The sequence below is a fragment of the Paroedura picta genome, chromosome 10 (assembly GCF_049243985.1).
Source record: "Paroedura picta isolate Pp20150507F chromosome 10, Ppicta_v3.0, whole genome shotgun sequence".
NCBI classification, from domain to species: domain Eukaryota; kingdom Metazoa; phylum Chordata; class Lepidosauria; order Squamata; family Gekkonidae; genus Paroedura; species Paroedura picta.
The window spans coordinates 84,301,825-84,322,087 of record NC_135378.1 but is presented as its reverse complement, the minus strand read 5'-3'; the positions used below and the strand labels follow the sequence as shown (position 1 = coordinate 84,322,087).

At 47.8% G+C, this 20,263-nt stretch overlaps 1 long non-coding RNA gene across 5 annotated transcripts in view; it reads left to right on the top strand.

Annotated features, from left to right (window-relative positions):
* Window positions 1-20,263, top strand: part of LOC143819486 (uncharacterized) — a 57,455-nt gene that overhangs the window by 19,332 nt on the left and 17,860 nt on the right. Inside the window, exons 2-5 of one of the 5 annotated variants that reach the window (XR_013224990.1) lie at window positions 3,118-3,658; window positions 8,869-9,001; window positions 9,804-9,946; window positions 14,596-17,538. This is a non-coding gene — a long non-coding RNA (uncharacterized LOC143819486). Of the gene's footprint in view, window positions 1-3,117; window positions 3,659-8,868; window positions 9,002-9,803; window positions 9,947-13,747; window positions 14,575-14,595; window positions 17,539-20,263 lie in introns of those variants that run through there. The other 4 variants (XR_013224989.1, XR_013224991.1, XR_013224988.1 and 1 more) reach the window with 4 other exon arrangements.

Below are 20,263 nucleotides of genomic sequence, written 5' to 3'. Positions count from 1 at the left end.
TGATGAGAAACAACATTGTATAGAAAGAGAGAGAGAGAGGAGCGGACTGGAGAGAGACCCAACTAACTGTTCTGTTGTTCGTTTTGTCTGCTGTGGAGGCAAGCAGGGAGGAAGTACACTCAAAGCAACAGGAAGTCTCGTATTCGGCCAATCAGGATGCTGGAGGAGATTATTTGGAAAGCATCAGGAAGTTCCCAGTCTAGCTATGCTAAATACACCTCCAATGGCCCCTGCAATTCAAGGGGGTGGCAGGTGACAGTGGATGAGCAATAGGGTTGTGAGTGTCCTGCATAGTGCAAGGGGTTGGACTAGATGACCCAGGAGGGCCCTTCCAACTCTAGGATTCTAGGATTCTATGCAGGACATGTTTCATATGTTTCTGAAAAATGCACACTACATATTTTGCATACCCCAAGGGAAACTCTATGATTCTATGAAACATGCAGCAATACATGACTGATAGGATCCGTGTTCTTCATAAACACATTCCACTTGGGAAGGTGCCAAAGACAGGGAAAGGTATGGCTCAGCTTTAGGGTTGTCAACTTTGAATTGGAAAATTCATGGAGATTCGGCGGTTGGATCGTGGGGAGGGCAGGGTTCAGAGAAGGAAAGCTGCTTAGCCAGGTGTAATGCTATAAAGTCCGACCTTCAAGAAAGCCATTTTCTTCAGAGGAACAGATCTCTGTCATCTGGAGAGAAGCTGCACCATTCGAAAATGCAAGATCATCAGCATGCATGATTTGACAGCAAAAAGACTGCCCTGCAGGGGGCATTGGGGGAGTTATGCATTTAGCATAGTTAGGTTAGGAACTTCCTGATAGTTTTCAGATTGTTTCCTTCAGGACCCCAATTTGTGTAATTGGAGAGTTTCTGCTCCTCTGAGCATATTTCCTGATTGTCTAACTGGAGACCTCCTGCTCCTGTGAGCATAAATCTTCCCTGCTTGCTTCCAGAACAGCTGTTGAACACATGAATGACTACAGAAAACAGTTAGAACAGTTTGTTCAGTCTCTCTCGCTTTCCTTTCTACCCGAAGTAGTTTCTCTTCATAATAAAACAACTTTATTCTCGTTTCCAGCCTGGCGGTTTGCTTCTCTTTGCCTATTGCCACTCTGCCGACAAATATTTTGCCTTACGGTAATCAAAGGTTTTTGAATGTTGCATGTGTTTCTTTTCCCTTTTCTCTTTGGACCCATCTGCTTTTCTTAACTGCGCGTCAAACCTACGATGCGGTTGTGACCATGACTATTCATGAGGCTGAGCTGGTTCTCCTTCCTGGCTTTGGTCCTCCAGGCAGCGGTAGACCTTTGACCAAGGACTTCCAGACTCTGCGATCGTGGGCGGACACGGGGCAGAGAGACGTTTGTAATTCCTCCCAAAGTCCAGAAGTCTGGCCATCTGTCTTTTCCTTTTGAATCGCGTTGCCAGTGAGGACCAGATATGTTACCGAATTCTCTAACTGTATAAACTTTGGAGAGTTTTTAAAATAGTTTCTCAGTACTCCGGAAGGAACTGGCGTCAAATTTTAATACTGAGGCTCTGATTGAATGTTTGCATGGTTAAGTAGTATCAAAAGGCCAGCAAAAGGGATGTACGTGGCATAAAATGCTCTAAAAGAGCAGTCAGAAGTCAAGCAGTGGGGTTTAGTGGTTAAGAGAGGCAGCCTGTAATCTGGAGAACTGGGTTTGATTCCCTTTGCCTCCTCCATACGAAGCTAGTTTGGTGACCCTCATCACCAGTTCTCTTAGGGCTTTCTGAGTCCCACCTACCTTGGAAGGTGCTTGTTGTGGGAAGAGGAAAAGAAGGTGATTGTAAATGACCCTGAGACACATGAGGGTGGCCGGATGACGTTGGGCTAGTCCCAGTTCTCTCAGAGCTCTCTTAGTATACCCTGCCTCACAGGGTATCTGATGTGGGGAGAGGAAGGGAAGGTGATTGTCAGCCACTTTGAGACACATGAAGCCTGCTGGGTGACCTTGGGCCAGTCACAGTTCTCTCAGAGTTCTCCCAAGCTTCACCAACCTCACATGGTGATGGTTGTGAGGAAGGAAAGGTGATGGCCAACCGTTTTGAGACTTTTGGTACTGAAAAGTGGGGTGTAAAAGCCAACTCCTCCTCTTCCTTCTAAATAAATCAAATGAAATGGTGATAAGCAGCAAAGAAAATAAATGGGGATAATTGCAAAAAATGCGTATGAGCACAAAAAGAAATGAAAAAATGGTACATTTACAAAAATTGGGCTCCGGAAAAGTACAGTCTAAATGCAGAAACTGGATGGGTAAGTGATACACTTAATTAGTTCAATCAGGCTTTCTCAGCCAGAGTTTTGTGAAAGGGGGGGGGTGTTTCTTGATGGCCCAGGAAGGGTTTCCCTAATGGGTGGGAGTTAATTAAAATGCTGGAGGGTGTCACCCCAAGGGTCAGACATGACCCAGTGCTTGCACAGAGGGGATACCTTCACCTTTACCTTTACTTAGTTTGCCGGAAATGTTTAGAAGCTCTTAAAGACCCAACGTGGAGTCTGGGAAGTGTGGAGGACATTCATCGGAGTGCAGCAGGAGACAATCCCGCAACGGGGTCAGAACAGGGAGCAAGACTGAGTCACCCAAGCACAGAAACAGGCTCCTTAGGCTGAACTTCTCGCACCAAAAAAATAACTAGCTATGAAAGCGGAGAGAAAAGCCTCTGGCTTTTTTTCGGCTAATGAAAGGAATTTGAGAGGGAGGGAGGAAGATTTGTCGGCTAAGGAGAAGAAACTCTGCAAACCCCCAAATCTGAGCCCTTTTCTCCAGCTCCTTTGCAACGAAATGCAAATGAGCTGTCTTGTAATGTTAATGAGCAGCGAGTTCTTCTCCAAGGTCTGCAAAGGAGCTCCAAGGTATGGATCCGGTAGAAAGTTCATGGTGATGCACCCAGCGAGACATTTTTTGTCTCGAGGGGCGGAGTTCTTTCATAGAGTCACCAGCCCCCAGGTGTTGGCTGGAGATCTCCCGGGATTACATCTTGTCAGACATGATCAGTTGTACTCCCGGGAGATCTCCATTGCCCTGTTCTACAGCTGGGAATACATCTGCCATTTATCACTAATCTTGACATTTTTATTCCCCCAACTAGGTTTTTCGAACTGGAGTTCATTGCTGTTCCCAATGAAGAAAATCGCCAGTTTGGAAGGTGGCCTCTATGACTTTATACCTCCTTGAAGTCCCCACTTCCCCCAACCCCACTGTCTCAATGCCCACCTTTTTCACAGAATTTTACTTCTGTTATTTGCCTTTGAACAATCGGAGGGGGTGTCTGACAGCCAGCAAATGGAAGAAGTTTGTGTAAAAAAAACACAAAAGTCTAATTTTGCAAAGGATATTTCCAGGATCGGCTTCCTGGTAGCAATCAGGGCTCAGGATGGCAGTGAAACCGATCCCCTTCTTGGCATTACAAAAAAAGGGCAGTTGGCCAGACGGCTTGGCTGGTGAGCCGTGTTTAGATTGATAAGTGACAAGTTATGCTTGTGTGATCTATATCCTTCTGGAAACCTGGAATGCCTGTCTATGCAGGTCTGCAGCTGGCCGGACTGGAGACACAACTAAGCCGTCATGTCTTGTGGTTGAGAGAAAATGCATCCCTATCCGTAGCCCTCAAAGGGAATTCAGGTGCCAAGGTGAGTTTCTCCTGCCAAACACCTCTGTTCGTTCTGTGCCAAAGTGATTATTCTAGGCTTTATTTCCTCGGTCCAAATCCTCTCCCCATATAGGGTAACTTTGCTTTGCAGGTGATGCCTGCCGATAAACCATGCTGACAGGAATCTGTGCTAGGGCTGAGTTCTCGAGAATTCTCCTGCTTTTTTGATCTTTTTTTTAAATGTAAAAACCCAATGAGAGACCAGACATGTCACTTCTGGGGAGTGTGTGTGATGAGGAGGTGTGGCCAGCTGGCATCACTTTAGGGGTACCACAGTGCCTGAAGAATATTTCAGGTTTACCTCCGAGGTCCGAAGGTTGGAAAAGGTGACTTGGTCTGTTGTTCCTCCTCCATTCTGTCCGTTCTGGAGGCAAGCAGGGAGGAAGTGTACTCCAAGGAGCAGGAAGTCTCCAGCTGAGTCAATCAGGACACAGGAGGAGGGAATATGAAAAATATCAGGGCGTTCCTGATCTAACTATGCAATCTGCACTTCTTCTCTGCTGCTGTTCTGCAGGGTCTTCCAGTTTGGTGTAGTGGCCAAAAGTTTGAGTCCATGCTCCTCTAATCAGTTAAGCTGGGCTTGATTCCCCACTCCTCCATGTGCAGCCAGCTGCATGACCTTGGGCTAATGACAGTCCTGTTAGTGGTGTTCTCACAGAGCAGTTCTGTCATGGTCCTATCACACTGGGTGTCTGTTGTGGCGAGAGGAAAGGGAAGGCGAATGGAAGCCGCTTTGCCACTCCTTTGGGAAGAGAAAAGCAGGGTATAAAACCCAACATTTCTTCTTCTTTCTCCCTAGACTTAAAGTCACCATGACTTTTCTTCTTCGTCTCGCATTATTGTCCATACCCCATCACCAAACAAAAGCCCCCCCTGTTAGCTTAAAATATGAAACCCCACAGATAACTGAGTTTTAAACTTCAAATGTTCCAAACCTCCGGGTCCGCTGTGCTGGCTCCGAACCTCCTGGCGTTCCCGAATCATCTGCGGCTAAATTTGCCAGTCTGCTCACTCCCCTCCCTGACGGTGGTGCATTTTCAAGCAGATGCTTGATATAGAAATCTGTTTTATTCATGGATCATCACTGGGAACAGTTGGAGCATTAAGCGCATTTCCCCCCCCCCCCCAGGAAAGGCGATGTCTTACTTTGCACTGATCTTTCAACAACAGCCCTCCTCCCTGCCTTGATACCTTTCTTTAAGCTTCTGCATAGACCTTTTATATTTCTGAATGGGCTTTTGAACACGTTCTGTTCGGCAGTTTTTAACCATGCGCAGGTGGGGGATTAGATTTCTCCTTGGGCCAGCTGAACTTCACGCAAGGCATGAGCTGCAATTATTCTCAGAACATGTCTTGCATGAAGTCACGCTGCTGGCCTGAATTCAAACAGCAGCTCTGCTCTGAGGTTGATGAAGAAGAGTTGGTTAGTTGGTTTTTATGCCCCGCTTTTCGCTACCCAAAGGAGTCTCAAAGCGGCTTACAATCACCTTCCCTTCCTCTCTCTGAGTTAAGTGGCTTACAGTCCTCTCCCTCAAAGCGGCTTACATCACCTTCCCTTCCTCTTCCCTTCCTCTCCCTGAGGAGTTAAGGGGAAGCCGGGAGAGCTCTGTGAGAACTGCTGTGTGAGAACAGCACTGTCAGAGCTGTGATGAGCCTAAAGTCACCCACTTGGCTGCTTGTGGCGAACAGAGAATCAAACCTGGTTGGCCAGATTAGAAGCTGCTGTTCTTAACCACTATGCCAAGCTGGCTGTTCTCCACTACTTACACCAAGCTGTGAAAATATATATAAGCACAATTAAGCATCCATAAACAATCAATATGTAAACATACAAATCTGTGCATACACTCGAGAGCTCTCACCTTGAATCAATCTTTGCTGGTCTTAAAGATGCTATTATACTCTGTGCCTGCACTCAAAAGCTCACACCCTGAATAAATCTTCGTTGGTCTTATAGGTGCTATTGGACTCACTTTTTGTGGTAAAAATAAAATGATTGTAATCACAGAATCACAGAATCATAGAGGAGCCATACAGGCCATCTAGTCCAACCCCCTGCTCAATGCAGGATCAGCCCAGAGCATCCTAAAGCATCCAAGAAAAGTGTGTCTCCAACCTTTGCTTGAAGACTGCCAGTGAGGGGGAGCTCACCACCTCCTTAGGCAGCCTATTCCACTGCTGAACTACTCTCACTGTGAAAAACATTTTCCTGATATCTAACCTATATCATTGTACTTGAAGTTTAAACCCATTACTGCGCATCCTTTCCTCTGCAGCCAACGGGAAGAGCATCCTGCCCTCTTCCAAGTGACAACCTTTCAAATACTTAAAGAGGGCTACCATGTCCCCTCTCAACCCCCTTTTCTCCAGGCTGAACATTCCCAAGTCCCTCAACCTATCTTCATAGGGCTTGGTCCCTTGGCCCCAGATCATCCTCGTCGCTCTCCTCTGTACCCTTTCAATTTTATCTATGTCCTTCTTGAAGTGAGGCCTCCAGAACTGCACACAGTACTCCAGGTGTGGTCTGACCAGTGCCGTATACAATGGGACTACGATCCAGGGAGCTCCCCAGCCACTACCTGAGAACTGGGCTACTCTCATTATTCTGCTTGTGCGAAAAGGGCCAAGATGTTCCCGGAGAGTGTTTGTGAACACGGAGTGACAAAAGTACTTGTTAAGCAAGAGACAGTTCTCAAATTGCGACTCGCAACACAATCACCATTCCTCAAGATGACAAATTATGGAGGTAGCACCCATTCACCTCCCCTCTGAGGCAAGCCACGATAACAAGAACAACAACAACCGAAGACAGGAATGTCAATTGACTGCTTGTGACGGCAGGACGGTCGTGGTTATCCAGTCCCATGCTTTCAATGTTTTAATTACCGAGGGGAAATTGCCTAATGGGCTTCGTTGTCCTCGAAGCAGAGGGGAGATCGATGGGGATGTCGATAGCCCCGTAGAGCTAGAGGGACACGTCGATGTGTTCCATCGCTCTGGGCGGTGATGAACATCGTACCAATCCGGCACTCCTGTCGGGCTTGCTGTTATCCGCAGGGGTGTTTGTTCCCCAGTGAAAACATAACTCACGATGACAAAAGAAGGGCAGGCTCTGTGCATTTTTCTGCAGGGGGAAGACAGCTCCTAAAACAGGGACAATTAAAAAAAATTACAGATGTGTGGAATCCATGAGGCAGACAAAGATCAGGCTTCCTCGGGAGGTGGTGGGTTCTCCGTCTTTGGAGATTTTTAAACAGAGGCTGTATCTCCATCTGACGGAGAGGCTGATTCTGTGAAGGTCCAAGGGGGTGGCAGGTGACAGTGGGTGAGTGATTGGGATGTGAGCGTCTTGCATAGTGCAGGGGGTTGGACTAGATGACCCAGGAGGTCCCATCCAACTCTATGATTCTATGGTTCTATGAACAGTCACGAATCAAATCTACTGGATGTGAATCGGATAGGGCACTCCCAAGCAGTGCTGTGTGTGTTGAACAGCAGAAGGATGATTACAGACAACAGTTAGTAAGACTGTAGATCTCTATCTCATAAATAGTCGTTTCTCAACAAAATTTGCATCCAGTGGCTCCTTGAAGACCAACAGGGTTTTTAAAAGGTGTGAGCTTTCATAAGCTCACATGAGTCAGCGTGGTGTAGTAGATAAGAGCAGTGACTTCTAATCTGGTGAGCCCGGTTTGATTCCGTGCTCCTCCCCCACATGCAGCCAGATGGGTGACCTTGGGCTTGTCACAGTCTTGATAGAGCTGTTCTGACCGAGCAGGAATATCAGGGCTCTCTCAGCCCCACCTCCCTCACAGGGTGTCTGTTGTGGGGAGAGGAAAGGGAAGGTGATTGGAAGCCTCTTTGATACTCCTTTGGGTAGAGAAAAGTGGCATATAAGAACCAACTTTTCTTCTTCAGTAATCTCAGGGCTCTCTCAGCCTCACCTCCCTCACAGGGTGTCTGTTGTGGGGAGAGGAAAGGGAAGGCGACTGAAAGCTGCTTTAAGACTCCTTTGGCCAGTGAAAAGTGGGGTATATAAAAAAAAACTCCTCTTGTTTCTGACAATGAAATGGAAAACACCAGACTACATATATAAGGAGAGAGTATAATAGTAGTAAATTGGTAAACAGCATCATGAAAATATCCAACATAATATATCCAATATAAAATATGCAGTATAATGGTGATGTTTAACAGATTCAAGAGCCCAGCTAGTATAGCATTAAGTTTTATCAGGTTATCAGTCTTTTGAGTTCAACCTCAGTTCAAAAAACACGGAATAAAAATGTCAAGATTAGTGAGAAATGGCAGATGCATTTCCAGTTGCGGAACAGAGTAATTCAAAGAGATCTGTGACTAGCCACTGTTGTTTCTCTCCTGAATAAAAACCATTTTATTCTTTAAGCAGCCTCGTGCTCCATTCTCTGCATATTCAAACTGTGCCAACACTAGCAAAGGAGGATGCATTGGTGGAGGGAGGGTGTGGGGGCTGGTTTTTGGGCTTACTGATTCTGGGCCCAAACATGTTAAGTTGCTTTGTAAAAATCGCATCCACCTGCTTCTTCCTGGAATCTCTTTGAAATTCTTCTGTGGAACTGGTGTAACCTTTAAGTCTGCTACTGAATGTCAGTGGAACCTCCCCCCTCCCCACCTGCTTCCATTTGATTTTTAAATTTACTAACCCCCCCCCATGTGTTTCTTGTTTTACTATATGCGTATTCCAAGCTCTCTGTTTTCATGTCTTTCTCCTGACCTTTTAAAAAAAGAAAAAAAACCACACACAGACTCAAACTTTCTCAGAGTATGTCTTCTTTGACTCATTGCTTCTGGGATGGCATGCGCTGTGCCTTGGGGCCAGTCCTCAGCTTGTTGAACAGGTTGGTATTTGTGAGCAGTCCCTGACGCTGCGTGTGAATCCTTTTTTTGAAGGATGGAGTTGCCTATAGATGTGACAGGACGTCAGAAGGCATCGATCGCCCTGTCAAATTATAATAAGCTTCCTGCGAAAATGATTCTCAGACACTTTTTATTAATAAGCATCTTTAACCTCTGGGAGGAAAGAAAACAATTCTTTTATCCTTCTCGGGTTCACATTTCTGTAGGGGAGGGATCAACGCCTGATAATTTCTTCTTTTCTTTCCCTTTCTTTTCTCTCTCTCTCTCTCTCCCCCCCCTTTCTCTTTGATACAGGTGATTTCCATGTCTTAATTCAAGTCATTTATCAAAAGTCATCGAGAACCCTAATGAGGTTGGCAGAAGAGGGGTGTAATGAAATTCAAAAGGAAAGATCGTAGATTGGCGGTTTTATGCACATTAAATTACGGTGTGTGGTTGAAGCGGCAAGCAAAACAAGAAACCTCAAACGTTGCATGCCTAGGGTTTATTTCAAGACAAATATCCACGCTAGGCTGGGGGAATTCGATTTCCATTCTGATTTTGGGTGCTTTAAATTTCCCCTCTGCATCATACATGATTGATTCGTGGTGACCCTACTTCCCCCCGTGATATCCAGGAGGGGATAAAAGCCTCATTATTTCAAAAACCGCCATGAATAAATGTGCAGGTCTCTGCTTTTTGTGAATTAACTTGCTGCCTCATGCCTCCAACGCTGACATAGCAAAGCAGTCTTCCCTGATTGGCCAGGGCATCAGTTCAGTGACTTTCTGGTTCCCAGTTGTGAGGCTTCCCTTAAAGTGACTCCGCTTCAGAAGCCCTAACTTCTCTCAGCAGAGATTTGCCTCTTGGTTTTATTCTCCCCCCTTCCCCCTTTGCTGTCTCCAATCCTCCCCCCCCCCCCGAGGAAGCCTATGTTTAGATCATGCTTTGTATTGTTCTTGTACTGGTTTTAATTTCCTGTTAATGTTTACCTACCATGTACACTACCCTGAGCCACAGTGGGAGGGCAGTATAGAAATAACAACAACAACAACAACAATAAATAATTTAGAGACATTGATGGTAAACTTATACTTAGTTTGTTATTCTTACTTAGTCCTTGAGCTGGTTAAACGTCTTTATGCTGTACGCTGATTTACTACTCCCCCTCTACAATAGCTTACCCCCCCAATATAAATTTGGTGGCCTTAATGGTGCTACATGACTTGAACTTTGATCTTCTCTTTAAGAAAGTTCCTTGCAGCCTTGAACGTCCAGTGTGACTCCCAATTTCACAGAGATGACCGCAGAAAGGATGTCTGGCTTTGTTTCTGCAGAAAACGCAACCCAAAACTCCTCTCCGTGAGAGCTGTGCCAGAAAGCTCATTTCAGGGTAAGTGACTGCTGTTTAGCGACTCCCTGCGAAATCTTTCAAAGGCCGTCGGTGTTCTGTCTGTGCAGAGCGGGCGTTTCGGTTCTCCTCGACAGGTGATATGGAGACAAATGAACAGAAACAGTCTTTGAGCCAATGGCACAGAGCTGAGCTTAGAGGCGAATGAACTTCTCGACAGGTCTGATGCCCACAATGGGGGCAGTGCCCGCCAGGAGCCAGGGATGCTTCAGAGGGCTTCATCAAACATGAAGCCTGAAATTGAAGTAAGCAAAGTGCTGCAGTGCAGGCTGGAAGAAAGAGAGGGGGAGCCCTTGCTTGTACACACAATAAATAATGCAGTTTCAATCCACTTCAATGACCATTTAGAATCACAGAATCCTAGAGTGTGAAGGGGACCTAGAGGCCATCTAGTCCAACCCCCTCGCAATGCAGGATCAACACAAAGTTTCTATCACAGAATCACAGAGTTGGAAGGGGCCATCCAGGCCATCTAGTCCAACCCCCTGCTCAACGCAGGATCAGCCCAAAGCATCCTAAAGCATCCAAGAAAAGTGTGTATCCAACCTTTGCTTGAGGACTGCCAGTGAAGACCCTGCTTGAAGCCCACCAGTGAGGGGGAGCTCCTGACCCCCTTAGGCAGCCCCTTCCTCTGCTGAACTAGACTCCTAGAATGCTAGAGTGGGAAGGGGCCATGCAGGCCATCTAGTCCCACCCCCTGCTCAGTGCAGGATCAGCCTCAAGCATCCAGGAGAAGGATCTGTCCAGCCGCTGCTTGAAGACCACCAGAGCTCCCCACCTCCTGAGGTAGCCCATTCCACGGCTGAACTATTTGGACTGTGAAATCGCTCCTCAAAGCCTGAGAAATTAGTTCAGGGGATTGCTGCACAGTCAAAAGGTTGAAAAAGGCTGCCTTAGTGTGACAGCCTATCCCTGCTGTCTCCAGGCTCCACCTCCAAATCAACAAGAACCTTTTGACCCATAGTTAGCACCTGGAGATCCAACCCAGTGTCAGGGAACAGGATCCTCAGAAGATAAGCAGGGGGGCTAATCTCTCCAGCAGCAGGGCGAGGAGACTTATAAATTGCTTTTCAGGAAGGAAAAGGGCAAGCAATCTTTTTTAATCATTTGGAGAACGAAAGGAGAGAGGTCTCCTTGTTAACCTCTACAAGGCCTTGATCATGTTTGATGGGATTTATAATGTCACACAAGCCCCTCTACGCTCTTTATACTAAAAGCATCGATTTGAAGATCATGCCAGATGCATCTGGATGGTGTTTTGGGGCCAGATGTGAGCTGTGAATGGAGAGGTGTTCAAATATTTGGCTTATTTTAAAGGAAGGTTTGGGACTCAGGCTTCAAGCACCCAGAGGAGAAGAGTTATGGAAGATAAATCAGACTCCCATACTGTATTGATAAAACAACCTTACAACTTCTGGGGTCACCACAGACCCCAAAGGCGTGGTGGATATATCTACAGTCTATTTTTTGTTGTTGAAAAAAAGGTTAACCTTTCCTTGGTTTTCCTACAATCCTTGACTGAATTGAAGAAGAAATTGTATTTTGTTGCTCGCTTTTTACCACCCAACGGAGTCTCAAGGATTTATTTTGTTTTTAGTTATTAATTTGATTTATTTCCCACCACTCCCAGACTAGCTGGCTCATGGCAGGTTACAGAATAAAACCCCCACAATAAAACTCCGATTAAAAACACACCCAACCTTACAATCCGTAGCAGCAAAATAACTAAAACTCCAAACACTTTTGCATCAGCTGTATGAGACACCCAGACTATGCCTTGGGGGGCTGTTATTATGGGGTGAGCTTGATGGACTGTCTAGGCCGAGGAGGGGCCCGCAGATCTTCTCTGCTCTGGCCTCAACCCAAAGTCTGGTGGAAGACTTTTTGCAGGCCCTGCAGAGCACTTAGCTGTCCCGAGAGCTCATTCCACCAGTTCGGGACCAGGACCCAAAAGGCCAAAAGTGGCTTACAATCACCTTCCCTCCCTCTACTCACAACAGAGATTGGTGAGGCTGAGAAAGCTCTGGGAGAACTGTGAACAGTCCAAGGTCACCCAGCTGGCTGCATGTGGAGGAGGAGTGGGGAATCAAACCCTGTTCTCTAGATTAGAGACTGACGTTCTTAACCACAAACCACGCTGGCTCTCAATTGGCTTGTTTCTCCTCCATCGCTGGAAATCTGCTAATAATAATAAACCAGTATTGCTGTGGTCCCCTTTCGGAGCCACTGGGTATGTCAGGGCTCCCTCAGCCTCACCCACCTCACAGGGTGTCTGTTGTGGGGAGAGGAAAGGGAAGGTGAATGAAAGGCACTTTGAGACTCCTTTGGGTAGAGAAAAGCGGCATAGAAGAACCAACTCTTCTTCTTCTTCAGTAATATCAGAGCTCTCTCAGCCTCCCCTCCCTCACAGGGTGTCTGTTGTGGGGAGAGGAAGGGAAGGTGATAGGAAACCGCTATGAGACTCCTTTGGGTAGAGAAAAGCGGCATATAAGAACCAGCTCTTCTTCTCCTTCTTCTCCATTCTGTCCTCACAACAACTCTGTGAGGCGGGGTTGTCTGAGAGGATGCGAATGGCCCAAGGTCCCCACCATCAACCTGCTGTGGCAGAGGAGGGATTCAAAAACTAGTCTTCCATATCCCAATCTGGTGATCTGGATGCTTTGGGCTGAACCTGCGTCGAGCAGGGGGTTGGACTAGATGGCCTGTGTGGCCCCTTCCAGCTCTATGATTCTATGAAACCACTGCACCATACTGGCTCATGGGTAATTCAAGGTACACTGATTTTGAACCCCCATTTAAATCCTCATGGTAGCCATCCATGGCTCTCCCCTGCCTGATTGCCCCCCAATCCATCCAGTCCCAAAGAGTTAAAGGGTCTCAACATTATCGGTTCTAAAAGGAGTCAAAATATTCACCTTTGGTTTGGTACTGAGGGCTGTAGATGCCCCAACCTGAAAAGGGTTAATCGTTCTGTGCTTTTCCAAGCTACCATGACATTATTTTTTTATGAGAGGGCTTTGCTAAAAAGACATTGTGGTCAATTAGATCTCCATTACAGTGAATTATGGCAGGATGAAACAGCTTTAAATGCCAGTTAGCATCACGGTTAACTAATTTATATGGTTGACACAGCACTTAATATAATGAGGTGTTGCCCATTTAAGTTTTCCAGTTGTTCAGGCTGCCTGGAGACCTTCCTTAAAAAGGACCAAGAGTCCAGCAGCACCTTGAAGACTATAAAAACTTGTAGGACCGACTCATGAAAGCTTCACTTCCTCCTACAAATGTTATTAGATGTAGAAGAGTTGGTTTTTATACCCTGATTTTCTCTACCCAAAGGAGTCTCAAAGTGGCTTACATTCACCTTCCCTTTCCTCTCCCCACAACAGACACCCTGTGACGGAGGGGAGGCTGAGAGAGCCCTGAGATTACTGAGGAAGAAGAGTTGGTTCTTCTATGCCGCTTTTCTCTACCCGAAGGAGGCTCAAAGCGGCTTACAATCCGCTTCCTTTTCCTCTCCCCACACCCTGTGAGGTGGGTGAGGCTGAGAGAGCCCTGATATTACTGAAGAAAGAGTTGGTTCTTATAAGCCATTTTTCTGTATCTGAAGGAGTCTCAAAGTGGCTTATATTCGCCTTCCTCTCCCCACAACAGACACCCTGTGAGGCAGGTGGGAACAGCTTTATCAGGGCTGTAACTAGCCCAAGGTCACCCAGCTGGCTGCATGAGGAGCTCTTAGTTTTTAAAGTGCTCCTGGACTCTTGCCTTTTTCTCCTTCTACAGAAAAACACCATCTTGATCTATCATCACAGAGGTTTTCCGTCAAAGGAACAGTTGCATGAGTAAGATGCTGAGTTCTGCCACAAAGGCGGTATCACTGGGAACGTACGTCTGCTTTTGTCTGTGGCTGCTGTTTTTCTAAGGCTGCTGATTATGGCTGTGGGGGAATCAGCACTGCAGGACGACTGGAGTGGCTGGAAGAGAGGGGGAAAGGCCATCAACCCTCAACAGATCCTTCATAGCGACAGTGGTTGACACATCCTTCATTCACAAGAATTTTCAGCTTAACCTCTGGAAGAGGTTCCTGACCAATTCATTCATTCATTCATTCATTCATTCATTCATTCATTCATGCAATTTACATACCGCCCTCCCCTAAGGCTTGGTTTACATAAAACAGGAAACAATACAGATACCTTTGTAGTTGTAACAATAATAATACAGTGGTAACAAGCGACAATATAATAGAACAGTAGAACAAGTTGGAACGCTTCCTCAGTGGAACAGGCTTCCTCGCGAGGTGGAGGGTTCTCCATCCTTGGAAGTTTTTAAGAATTGGCTAGAGAGCCATCTGACAGAAATGCTGGTTCTGTGGACTTAGGCAGAATTGGTCACATGCAGTCAGCTGGGTGACCTTGGGCTAGTCACAGTCATGTTAGAGCCGTTCTCACAGAGCAGTCCTGTTGGAGCTCATTCATGTTCGTTTCAGTCATTTTGCCCGTGAGGAAATCTTATTGCAAGCATGTAATTAAGCAGCCCACATTTTGGCTTTGACTCTACCCTGCATGGAATCCAGAAGAATATTGTTCCAGTGTTATAATGTTCAATGCCCGGCTGCCTGTTTCTTCTAGATTTTCTGCTTTCCGCAGTCGCTGACAGGCCGCCTTCTCCGTTGCCCCACCCTGGAGAGCGGCAGCTCCGAACCTGCAGCTGGTGATTATGAATCCCAACCTCCTGCCAGGTGAGAGCAGAAAGCCCCAGGGTCCTAAAGGGCATCTCAGTCTGTGAGGCTTTGCTCATTTCTCCGGTATTCTTCTGTAAAGTGGGAGTAGAATCCTAGAATCCTAGAGTTGGAAGGGACCTCCTGGGTCATCTAGTCCAACCCCTTGAACCTTGGGTACTCACATCCCAATTGCTCATCTACTGTCACCTGCCACCCCCTTGAACCTTCACAGAATCAGCCTCTCCATCAGGTGGCTATCCAGTCTCTGTTTAAAAATCTCTAAAGATGGAGAACCCACCGCCTCCCGAGGAAGCCTGTTCCACTGAGAAACCGCTCTGACTGTTAGGAACTTCTTAGACGGAATTTATTTGAATTAATTTCATCCTACTGGTTCTGTTCTGTCCCTCCGGGGCAAGAGAGAACAACTCTGCTCCATCCTCTCCATGGCAGCCTTTTAAATACTTGAAGATCCCCTCTCAGTCGTCTCCTCTCCAGGCTAAACAGACAGTACTACTGAGAGAGGTGGCATATAAATCTCCAAATGCACAAAATAAAATTTCTTCAGATACATTGAAACTCACAATCGCCTTCCCTTCCTCTCCCCACAACAGACAACCTGTGAGGTAGATGGGGCTGAGAGAGCTCCGGAGCGGGGGGAGGTTGATTTGCACAGGGTTGCCAACCTCCAGGTGGAGTGGGGTGATCTCTCAGTCTACAAGGATCAGCTCCCTAGGTAAAAAGGGCTGCTTGGGAGGGCAGACCCCCCTTTCAAAGCCATGCCTTCCAAGTAGGCATGCGGTCCTGCAGGTGAGACCTGGAGATTCCCTGGAATTACAGCTCATCTCCAAACAACAGAGATGTTTTCCCGGAGGAAGCGGATGCTTCGGAGGGGGTACTCTGTGGCATTGTACCCCACTGAGCTTCAGGGATGCCACCCTCCAGGGGGGACCTGGAGAGCCCCCGGAATACCAGCTCACTTCCTGCCAGTGGCCAGGAGAGACCTTCCCAGCTGAGAGTTAACAACTGGAAGGAAAGGGTTGCTCCAAATGTTACTCGCTTTCCCCTTTCTTAAAGCCATAGGTGACCCCCATCCCGAATGTCTCATTGCACATGTGGTCGGGCCCTCCCTTGGCTCAGTGGGGAGCCATAGGTTGTGCCACCCCATTGTGCGACTCAGCATTGATTCGTCAGCTGGCGCTGAAGCTCATGCCTCGTTCCTCGGCCGCTGGCATATGGAGCCAATTTGCCAGGACGCCAGGCTTGGGCCCGGGTTGTGGCCGCCGGGAATGCAGGCTGCAAGCAGACGGGGCAAGCCGACATGTGCTGTAGCACGCTCCTGTGGCTCCGGCCAAGGCTGTGTGGAGCCCCTGCTGAGGACGGCTGGGGACGCCCTGCTGAAAAGTGGTCAAGGCGCGGGACTCGGATTTCATGGCAAAACCCCACATAGTTTGACCAATTAAAGTCACTGCGAAAAGAGCCGGGAAAGAGGACGCTGCCTCATCCCCATGGGCTCTGCTTACAATTTGCCCCCTCTCGGCTGTCGCTCAACAGTCCTAATGCAAACCAGAGCTGGGAATATCTGCAGCGGCCTCGCTCAGTGCGTGGAGAGCCAGAGAGCATTTATTTCTCCTACGGCGCGTGTGTCGCCGAGCCCGGAGACCCGAAGATTATCTGGCAGCTTGGGGAGGGTGGGTTTGGGGAGAGGGGCCTCAGTAGGGTATCCTACCATCCTACCATGGGATCCATTCTCCCCAGCAGAAGAAGAAGAGTTGAAGAAGAGTTGGTTCTTATATGCCGCTTTTCCCTACCCGAAGGAGGCTCAAAGCGGCTTACAGTCGCCTTCCCATTCCTCTCCCCACAACAGACACCCTGTGAGGTGGGTGAGGCTGAGAGAGCCCTGAGATTACTGAAGAAGAAGAAGAGTTGGTTCTTAGATGCCGCTTTTCCCTACCCGAAGGAGGCTCAAAGCGGCTTACAGTCGCCTTCCCTTTCCTCTCCCCACAACAGACACCCTGTGGGGTGGGTGAGGCTGAGAGAGCCCTGATATCACTGCTCAGTCAGAACAGTTTTATCAGTGCCGTGGGGAGCCCAAGGTCACCCAGCTGGCTGCATGTGGGGGAGTGCAGAATTGGCATGTCAGATTAGAAGTCCACACTCCTAACCACTACACCAAACTGGCAGCCATTTTTCTCCAGGAGAACGGGAGAACTGGCCTCTGTAGGCTGGGGATCAGTTGTAAATTGGGGTTGCCAACCTCCCGTCCAACTGATAGCTGGAGATCCCCCAGAACCACCACTGTCCTGCAGGTGGTCGTGATCAGTCGGCCTGGAGAAAAAGCTCTTTTGGAGAGCTGCCCTTGGGACCTTGTACTCTTGGCCCTCCTCAAACCCCTCTTTCCCCCAAATCGCCAGGCACTCCCCGAGCAAACTCCTGCCACTCCCTAGAGGTTGACAACCCTATCGATTGTGGAGCATCTTGTAAAAAAAGAGAACATTTTCCCATTTGCTTTCTTAGTGTTTTTGGAGCAAGAGAGCTAGGGGTCGGCCCCCAAGTTCTCTGGCAGCCCTGAAGAAAGAGTGGGGTTGAAAGAAGCAGCCCCCCAAGATGTACATGGATCGGAATAGGCTGCCTAAGGAGATGGACCAATTAAACCCCCAAGATGTACATGGATAGGCTGCCTAAGGAGGTGGAATAGGCTGCCTAAGGAGGTGGTGAACTCCCCCTCACTGGCAGTCTTCAAGCAAAGGTTGGATGCACACTTTTCTTGGATGCTTTAGGATGCTTTGGGCTGATCCTGCATTGAGCAGGGGGTTGGACTAGATGGCCTCTATGGCCCCTTCCAACTCTATGATTCTATGAGTCTAGTTCAGCAGTGGAATAGGCTGCCTAAGGAGGTGGTGAGCTCCCCCTCACTGGCAGTCTTCAAGCAAAGGTTGGATACACACTTTTCTTGGATGCTTTAGGATGCTCTGGGCTGATCCTGCGTTGAGCAGGGGGTTGGACTAGATGGCCTGTATGGCCCCTTCCAACTCTGTGATTCTGTGATTCTGTGATTCTAATAAAAGCCATTCGGGACCTTGAATTCCTCATCAGGCACCTTTCTGCGAAAAGGTCCAATCAAGAGCCGTTTCATAGCAAAGGAAGGAACGATCTGGGACCGAAGAGCCCTGCACAATAGCCACCCACCTAATAGTGGGTCTTACGACAATTGTCATTTGTGAGGAAAAGTGCCCTTTCTTCCTCTCCGGCTCAAGGGACGAGTTCAGATGGGGTCTAATGGCTTTATTAATGTCCATTAGACGGGGCGATTGCTCCTAAGACAGGCTCTGGTTTTCTCCATTCTTCGAGGGGTTATTATCTGAATATATGTTATTGCTGGGGAGGCCAGTGCCGGGAGGGAGGCTGGGAGGGGTGGGGGGAGGGGGCTGGAGCGGTAACGTTTGGCCTTTTCAGAGGTGTTCAAAACTCCTTTCGTTTTTCCCTCCCTTCCGTCGCTGGCTGCAGAATGCATGACCAGCCCAAATTTCAGAGCTAGGCCCAGGATAGAAGCCAGGACTGACTTGGAAGGAGAGTTCAAACCCACCTGTTGCTATGGGACTAAACAGCACTAAGCCTTGCTTCCCATCAAGGTCCACGTTAAGGGCTTTGCATAGAATCACAGATTCATAGAGATGGAAGGGTCTGCAGAGTCCATCTAGTCCCAACCCCTGCTCAGTGCAGGATCAGCCTCAAGCATCCAGGAGAAGGATCTGTCCAGCCTCTGCTTGAAAAGTGAGGGGGAGTTCCCCACCTCCTTAGGCAGCCCATTCCACGGCTGAACTGGACTCATGGAATCCTAGAGTGGGAAGGGGCCATGCAGGCCATCTAGTCCCACCCCCTGCTCAGGGCTCTCTCAGCCTCACCCACCTCACAGGGTGTCTGTTGTGGGGTGAGGAAAGGGAAGGTGAATGTAAGCCACGCTGAGACTCCTTTGGGTAGAGAAAAGCAGCATATAAGAACTAGTTCTTCTTCTTCTTCTTCTTCTTCTTCTTCTTCTTCTTCTTCTTCTTCTTCTTCTTCTTCTTCTTCTTCTTCTTCTGCCTGCATCTGTGGCACTCTGAAGTGGGCACACCTTTCCCCTTTTTCATTCCGGGGAGCAGTATACTCAGCCTCGCCTTGCTCACTAGATGGGGCTGCCTTATTTCCGTGTGTGTCTTTCAAAAACCTGAATGGAAAACCTGCGATTTCCGTGCGGGAAATGCCGACCTTCTGCTCAGCTCTCAGTAAGCCCCCTTTGTGTATTTTAGTCTCTATGAATTATTAACTTCAGCAATGAATCAGCGGAACAAAGATGATGATTTTCTGACTTCAGAAGCTTTTACCTGTTTAGAACGACTGCTTTTCATCTGCAGAGCATAACTCCCTCCTGGCTCCCCTGGGGGCTCCCTGCCAGGCGCACGATCTGAGAAACTCATGCGAGCCCCCCCCCCCCACTCTGGGCAATAACTTAAACAGAGGTGGGTGGAAGGGCTTGTGATCTTTCAGAATCTACCTTGGGCCAAAGATAATTTTGGGGATGTGATTATGGCTGTGAGCCCTACTAGAATAACAGAATCATAGAATCATAGAGTTGGAAGGGACCTCCTGGGTCATCTAGTCCAACCCCCTGCACTATGCAGGACACTCACAACCCTGTCGCTCATCTACCGTAACCTGCTTAATCCTTGAATTACTTTGAGGGTGGGGTGGAATTAGCAGATTCATAATTCTGGGGCCAGTTCTGTTTTTAGCTTGTTTCCCTCTCTACCCCCAAATGCAGAAACAAGTGTGATTAATTTAGATTTTTTTTGGGGGGGGGGGGAAGACTGTGCCTGGGGAGGATGGAATTATTTATTGTATTTCTAGAGCTCCCCTCTGTGCAAACAGCCTTGGGGCAGTTTACATTAAAATCTAGTTAAAATACAACAAAAACAGTAAAAAAAAATAGATACCCATAATGCTCCATTGTCCTACTTTTCACCTATAAGTTCAGTGATGGGATATTCTGGAGAGGGAAGGAAGAAGGCCCATATGATTTAATTTGTTCTGGCCTCAATCATAGGCCTGGTAGAAGAGCGCCATTTTAGAAGCTCTGCAGAATATTAGAAGAGTTGGTTTTCATGCCCCACTTTTCACTGTCCAAAGGAGTCTCAAAGCAGCTGACAATCGCCTTCCCTTCCTCTCCCCACAACAGACACCCTGTGAGGGAGGGGAGGCTGAGAGAGTTCTGACAGGACTGCTCTGTGAGAACAACACTATCAGGGCTGTAACTAGCCCAAGGTCACCCAGCTGGCTGCAGGTGGAGGATCAGAGAATCCAACCCGGCTCACCAGATAAGAAGCTACCGGTCCTAACCACTACACAATATATATTTATTTAACTCCCAGCCATTTGGGATACCTTTCCAGGGCTGCCAAGAAACCCTCGTTGAGAAACCCTACCCAAAGGAGCCTCAAAATTACTTCCAAAGATCTTTCCTTTTGCTTCCCCAAACACCCTGTGAAGTAGGTGGGGCGGAGAGAGTTCTAAGAGAACTGTTCTCTGGGAATGGCCTTAAG